The sequence below is a fragment of the Littorina saxatilis genome, linkage group LG5 (genome assembly GCF_037325665.1).
Source record: "Littorina saxatilis isolate snail1 linkage group LG5, US_GU_Lsax_2.0, whole genome shotgun sequence".
Taxonomy (NCBI): Eukaryota; Metazoa; Mollusca; class Gastropoda; order Littorinimorpha; family Littorinidae; genus Littorina; species Littorina saxatilis.
The window spans coordinates 22,231,512-22,238,999 of record NC_090249.1 but is presented as its reverse complement, the minus strand read 5'-3'; the positions used below and the strand labels follow the sequence as shown (position 1 = coordinate 22,238,999).

Genomic DNA, 7,488 nt, shown 5'->3' with positions numbered 1-7,488 from the left:
ACAACTCTTCGACAAGCGCTTAGAACTGTACCCACGGAATACGCGCTATATAAGCTTCATATTGATTGATTGATTGATTGAAGGAAAGACTTGGCTATAATAAATGTACCCTTATTAGCAAAATTATCACTGGATGTGTACCTGAAACTCTACGTGCAAAATTTACCATGAGGAATTCACGCCAATTTATGAGATTGAACACTCCTATTCCTCGGATTGACCTGTTTAAGTCCAGTTTAGTTTATTCAGGTAGCAGTCTCCGGAACTCTCTTCCGACATTCCTGCGGCAAACTACCAGCACATATGGTTTTGAGAGCAGATATTTGTCTTATGTAATGAAGTCAAAGTAAATAAATGATATTTGTCTTAAATGGTAATAATTGGCTCACGTAAGTGTAGCCTATGCGATGATAAACTTTGTCTGTCTGTGCGTGCGTGCGTGCGTGCGTGCGTGCGTATGTATGTATGTGTGTATGTCTGTGGTAGAAACTTTAACATTTCCGAGTCTATGGATTACGTCAGTCTCGGTCAAAAGTGTTCGACGTGTGTGATAGAAACTATTTGAAGACGTCACATTATGACGTAAGAGGGTTAGACGTCACGCAAAGGAATTACTGAAAGTCTCGGTCATTGTTATTGTGAGCGGGCCGAGACTTCTTGGCAGATCCAGGGTCTCGCTTTCTTGCATAGTTTCACCTATGCTTACTGTGTGTGTGTGTGTGTGTGTGTGTGTGTGTGTGTGTGTGTGTGTGTGTGTGTGTGTGTGTGTGTGTGTGTGTGTGTGTGTGTGTGTGTGTGTATGTGTGACGGAGTGATTGAGTTTGTGTTACTGTTTGTCGATTTCTTACGTGAGCCTTGAAGGCTTCGCCTCTTGTTTTTTTGTATAAAACATGCCCCTCTCCTCTTTATTGGTATAATGTACACAGACCCTTCTCGGATGAAGGGACTTAAAAACCAACCACTATTTAGATGTGTGATGATTTTTGCAATGTCTTGCTTGATTGTTGGCTCACGTAAGTGTAGCCTATGCGATCGTAACTTTGTCTGTCTGTGCGTGCGTGCGTGCGTGCGTCTGTGCGTGTGTATGTCTGTGCATAGATATCCCTTGACAGGATCGCCAACTCTGCGCGCGCGCCAACGCTGGCTCTGTTTCGAACTCCCGTCTGCGGCTGCGAGAGGTTTTGACAGTAACTTTACTTCCGGTGCAGTCTTTCAACACATGGAGAAGAAGGAGAATTTCGAAGGGGAGGTGGAGTTTGTGACTGAGGTATGTGAAAAGCAAACAAAGCAATACAAAAAGATCATTGCTGATGATTGAAATGAGTCATGTGAATCAACAATAAAGATTGATTGTGGACGGCACGTCATTATTTTTGTTTTTAACACTTGAAACGCGAGAGCATCTGACACACTGGTAAATCCGAAGCTGTGCACTCAAGCTGATCAGCAGATCGTTTTTCTGCAGAATTCTCGTTCACATCGGCCACTATTTTAGCTCAGCGAACCGACAAATTTGCAACAGAACAATTTCTGAATGTTAGAAATTCGGCTGTAGATTTATAGATACCCTTTCTATTCCATGGTTGTTGTTTTTTCAGGGGGAAAGTACCGACATCTCAATCGCTGAAAAGATGACAGCATCACCACAAAAGAAACTCCAAGAATTGCCAAAAGTAAGTAAAAATATTGACAGATCTATGTAAAAGACTATGAAAATTTAGAACTGGAACAACAGATATTCAAGAAATAACCGATAAGTGATATATTATAACTGAACCATTGATTGATTTGAATGTACATCATGCATGGAAGTTAAAAATGGTGCAGGAACTGAAGTCAGATCAACACATCAAAAAGATCAGTGCAATATATTTGTTTTCTTTCCCCTCCAGCATAATTCTGTTTTGATATATGCTTGATGTCTTCTGTTGTTTTTAAATTCATTGTCACTTCTAAATTGCATGCTTTATTGCAGAACGCTTGTGCATGATCTACCAAGAATGACAACTGCCTTTCGCCGGAGCTCAGAGGGCTTGTCGACCAATTCAGTAATTGAAAAGTAAGTTTTTGAGTAAGGCGATATAAAAAAATCAGCTTGCAAAGTCCCAGTACCTGAAAGATCACTTTCATTCATAGTTTTCGAGCAAAAATACTGCTTCGTTGCACAGAGAGGCTACTGTTTACAAATATTTTAGGTACATGCCTGCCACTACAATATTTCATGTGTTTTTTAGGATCATTGATAGCACATGTCATAGTTGAAAGACATGATAAGGATTCATGAAAGTGGTTTGTCAACACGTTCTATAACGACAAATGGAATAAAAAATTTAATATGTTCACATCCATTCATGTAAAGTGTAGTTTTGGGTTGTTGTCGTGTGTTGTTGGTTTTGATTGTGTGCATGCATCTACATCTTCAGTTTCACTCTTGGGTTGATTTCTGCTATATTTGTGTGTTGTTTTATTTATAATATTTTATTTTCTGTGTTTTAGGTGCAGATCTGGAAGAGAAACTTCTGCTTCTTCATGACTGCCTAGTTCCCTGAGGCAAGGTTGGGAATGCTGCCAAGGAGAAGGCGTGGGCCAGGTACTACTCTGCTTTTTCAACCCAGCATTCAGGCATTACTGAGTTGACAGTATCCCCTGCAGTTTCAGCCTGGATTGCCTTGAACATGTTTATACTGTTGGTGTCTTAAAGGCCTATGAAGAAAAACTAGGGAACCAGTAAGTGCATTAGAAATCAAAGAGGATGAAGAGGACAATGCAAAGTATGTTGGAGGATGTGTTGCCAAAAAGCTAAAACAGAGAGTTTGGTGTCTCCAAAAGAGTGCGTACAGAGATGAGAAATTGCAGTGTTTGGAAGCCCTGACTTGCGCACCTGAATCCTACAGTGAAAAGAGTGAAAACACCCCTGACATGACAAGCATGCTGAACAAGGGCAAACTGACCTTTGTCAAGCCCAATGTATTGCAGATGTGTCTGTCCATGCAACACAAAGCAGAAATCTTAAACAGAATGAGGCAAAGCGTTGATGATATCAAATAACCAAAGGGAAGTAATTGCTCTTTATTCATACGACATGACCGTGTAATAGAGTAAGCGAGAGTTGTACAAAACCTTTTCTCCTGGCACCTGAGAGAATAACAAGCATTGAAATATACAAGCGACTTTCATCCTCTCGTGCCAGGAGAAAAGGTTCCGTACAACTCTCGCTTAATCTATTACACATGTCGTATGCATAAAGAGCGATTACTTTACTTCCCTTTGGTGATTTGATGTCCATGGAACATATTTTCTGGGAAACCTGTGCATCAACACACAGGCAAAAGCAGATGACTTTATTGAACCATGCAGGAACAGTGATGCTGTTCCGGTGTGTTTTTATGACACTTTGTATTCATTTGATCTTTCACAAGCTGTTCAAGAAGACACTTTGCAAAATGTTCTGTTTTTTTTAAATAAGACTCCACCACAAACTGAAGACAATGATGGACAAAATGAAATGTACATGGAAAGAAAAGACTGAGGAAAAAGCTGAAAACATGCAATGTTGGACAAAATGAAATGCACATGGAAAGAAAGGAGTTTGAGGAAAAAGCTGAAAACATACAATGTTGAGAACAATCAGGAAGGATCTCTGTAGTGTGTTGTGTATGATCTTTCTTCATGCAGTACAAACTATCCCATCTGATCAAGTGCATGTACATTGAATTTGAACTTCTTGATTGTTGTCTTAGGTGTCGATTTTTTGTGTTAAAATCTGCTGTCGTTAAAATGTACTTCTCTTCCTATTTGGTTCAGTATTGTATCACATGGCTTGTTCAGTGCCTGTTCTGTATTTTCATGAGTCCATGTAAATTTAAGTCTGCAACATGAAAAATTTAAACATATTCATTTTGCTATGGTTCAAACCTAATTCCTTTATGTACTTGTTCAAAATATAATTTTGACAGCGATATATTTTGCAAACAGTTTTCATTTCAAAATCAATTGTCAGCCACTTGATAAATGTCTTGCATCGATGCGTCTGATTGTTTTTATGTTGACCACTATGTACACCGGAATTTGCTTTGCTTTCCTAATAGAACATGTTCAGTCGCATACCAGCAACACTTTGTTATAACCTTGAATGGTTGAAAACAACGTTAAACACCAAATAAAGAAAGAAAGAAAGAAAGCAACACTTTGTTAACGTTTGAATGGAATTGGAAGTTGTATGAACTCAAATAGAGCATATGTATCTTTGGTCACAGTGACACACACCATACAGTGACAATTAATGCAGGGCCGGACTAGGGCTACGGGGGGGGGGGGGGGGGGGGGGGGGGGGTTATGCAACCCCCCCTCCCCAACCTAAACATGTACCTCACTTATTTAAAAAAAATGTATTATTGTTTATTTTATGCCGTTTCATGCAAGGAGCGACCATTTTCCTATCTCAGAATATGACCTACCCTTCCCCTGACCCCCACAAGGGGCAGAGGAACATCCCCCTGGACCACCACTGGCAACCCCCCCCCCCCCCCCCCCTCCTCTTTGCTTAGTCCGGCCCTGTAATGTACCAACATTCACTATCTCACTCAGTCTCAATTCGCACAATTTGACACAAGAAAGATTCCTATTCATACACATGCATATATTTAATCAATGAAGTAGATACATTCTCAAACAAAGTTTCAACATGTTGCACCCAAATTAAAGCATAAATTCTTGTGACATTTAATTTAATTAATTAATTAACGGGAATTAATCAATGCTTTAATTTGGGAGTTTGAAATTTGTTGCAATAATTTCTTGGTCAAGTTTATTTACATTCTCTGCTAAAGAGCTTTACAGTCAAATCCAATTTTCCACACCTAACCTATAAAACACAACATTCCAAATGGAAAAAAAAAAAAAATCATTCTCTTGGCTCAGAATTGGTGTTGATTAATTGTAACACAAAGCGATTTACTGAAAATGTTACTTGTCACTCACTTCAACACTGTCGCCAAGCCAGTCTAAACTGCAGCACGCTGCTTCAGGAGGGACTTTTTCCTTTACACTTTAAATCCAAACACCATCGGCTGCGTAGAAAAATCACTGAAAATGCTGACTCAAAGTCAAACCTTAACCAAGCTGGCCTCCAGGCTCCAGCACAACAACCTTAACCACCTGGTTCCCCTCGTTCTTCGCGAGGCACCATGACTCGGGAAGCTGCTGTACATCACGACACAGTTCTTCAAAGTTGTAGTTGCAACAACCTCTGGCAATTCTGGTGCGGGACGGAATGTCTGAAAAAAAGCAGAACAATAAACCCTTAGTAAAACTAAATTTCTAGAGAAATAAGTCTAACTGTCCATACAAATAGCTGGATGATAGCTATTAATGGCAGTTGATAGACGTTTGAAGTTGAACGATTTGGTGGAGAATAGGTCGACAAGCTCTCTGAGCTCCGGTGAAAGGCAGAAAGAACAAGCGTTCTGCAATAAAGCATGCAATTTAGAAGTGACAATGAATTTAAAAACAACAGAAGACATCAAGCATATAGACTATATCAAAACAGAATTATGCAAGAGGGGAGAGAAAACAAATATATTGCACTGATCTTTTTGATGTGTTGATCTGACTTCAGTTCCTGCACCATTTTTAACTTCCATGCATCATAGACCTATCAATGGTTCAGTTATAATATATCACTTATCGGTTATTTCTTGAATATCTGTTGTTCCAGTTCTAAATTTTCATAGTCTTTTACATAGATCTGTCAATATTTTTACTTACTTTTGGCAATTCTTGGAGTTTCTTTTGTGGTGATGCTGTCATCTTTTCAGCGATTGAGATGTCGGTACTTTCCCCCTGAAAAAACAACAACCATGGAATAGAAAGGGTATCTATAAATCTACAGCCGAATTTCTAACACTCAGAAATTGTTCTGTTGCAAATTTGTCGGTTCGCTGAGCTAAAATAGTGGCCGATGTGAGCGAGAATTCTGCAGAAAAACGATCTGCTGATCAGCTTGAGTGCACAGCTTCGGATTTACCAGTGTGTCAGATGCTCTCGCGTTTCAAGTGTTAAAAACAAAAATAATGACGTGCCGTCCACAATCAATCTTTATTGTTGATTCACATGACTCATTTCAATCATCAGCAATGATCTTTTTGTATTGCTTTGTTTGCTTTTCACATACCTCAGCCACAAACTCCACCTCCCCTTCGAAATTCTCCTTCTTCTCCATGTGTTGAAAGACTGCACCGGAAGTAAAGTTACTGTCAAAATCGTCTTTTCCGCTTTCCGCTACTTGGTGAGCGCGCGCAACGAGTTGGCGATCCCGTCAATACACATCTATGGTCTGTGGTAGAAACTCTAACATTTGAAGACGTCATATTACATTGACGTCACATTATGACGTACGAGGGTTAGACGTCACGCGAAGGAAGTACTGAAAGTCTCGGTCATTGTTATTTTGAGCGCGCCGAGACTAGTTGGCAGTCGTGTCCTTGTAAGTAGGCTACATGCAGACAGACAGATCTAGATCTAGTGTCTCGCTTTCTTGCACATTTCACCTATGCTCTTTCTGTGTGTGTGTGTGTGTGTGTGTGTGTGTGTGTGTGTGTGTGTGTGTGTGTGTGTGTGTGTGTGTGTGTGTGTGTGTGTGTGTGTGTGCGTGTGTGTGTGTATGTGTGTGTGTGTGTGTGTGTGGGTGTGTGTGTGTGACGGAGTGATTGAGTTTGTGTTACTGTTTGTCGATTTCTTACGTGAGCCTTGATGGCTTCTCCTCTTGTTTTTCTTTAAAATGCAATGTATGGCTTAGAGCATGATGTTGAGTAAGTGCAAGCTGCTCTATACCACTTAATTCACATCAACTCGCAATTTACCTCAATGCAATGCATTTTGTGTACATATGTATGATGTGTTGTCACTGTAGTTATCTATTAAAATGTAGAATTTTAATTGTTCTATTTTCTATTTTTTATCTTGTAATTTTATTTCATTTTTGTAGTTAGTCCCTCTTTAGGGCGAGGGCTGGATGTAAAAAAGCAGACCACTGCTTAATCTACTACCCTCGTTAAATAAAGAATTGTCATTGTCATTGTCATTGTCTCTTTTTGTGTGTGCCTGTTTTGCCCATGAACCTTGTAAATACGTGTGTGTGTGTGTGTGTGTGTGTGTGTGTGTGTGTGTGTGTGTGTGTGTGAGTGTGAGTGTGTGTGTATGCGCGTGCGTGTGTGTGTGTGTGTGTGTGTTACTTTTTGTGTGTGTATTTTTGATGTTTTTTGTTTATCATTATTCTTTTTGTTTTTGTGTTTTGATGTTTTGTTGCTTGTATTTGTCAATATGACTTGCTAAGTTAAAGACAGCAAACCATTAAAGCTTAATCTGTTACCCTCGATAGATAAATAAATAAAGTTCAAAGTTCTCTCTCTCTCTCTCTCTCTCTCTCTCTCTCTCTCTCTCTCTCTCTTTCTCTCTCTCTCTCTCTTTCTTTCTCTCTCTCTCTCTCTT

The 7,488-nt window shown here is 39.7% G+C and overlaps 1 long non-coding RNA gene across 2 annotated transcripts; it reads left to right on the top strand.

Annotated features, from left to right (window-relative positions):
* Positions 1 to 1,027: 1,027 nt before the first annotated feature.
* LOC138966570 (uncharacterized) lies at positions 1,028 to 4,180 on the top strand. 2 transcript variants are annotated; one of them, XR_011455718.1, is made up of 4 exons: positions 1,028 to 1,267; positions 1,599 to 1,673; positions 1,976 to 2,059; positions 2,497 to 4,180. It is a non-coding gene; the product is annotated as an uncharacterized lncRNA (long non-coding RNA). The 2 variants fall into 2 exon arrangements; XR_011455717.1 differs by lacking the exon at positions 1,028 to 1,267 and having other exon boundaries at positions 1,286 to 1,673.
* The last annotated feature ends 3,308 nt before the right edge of the window (positions 4,181 to 7,488 follow it).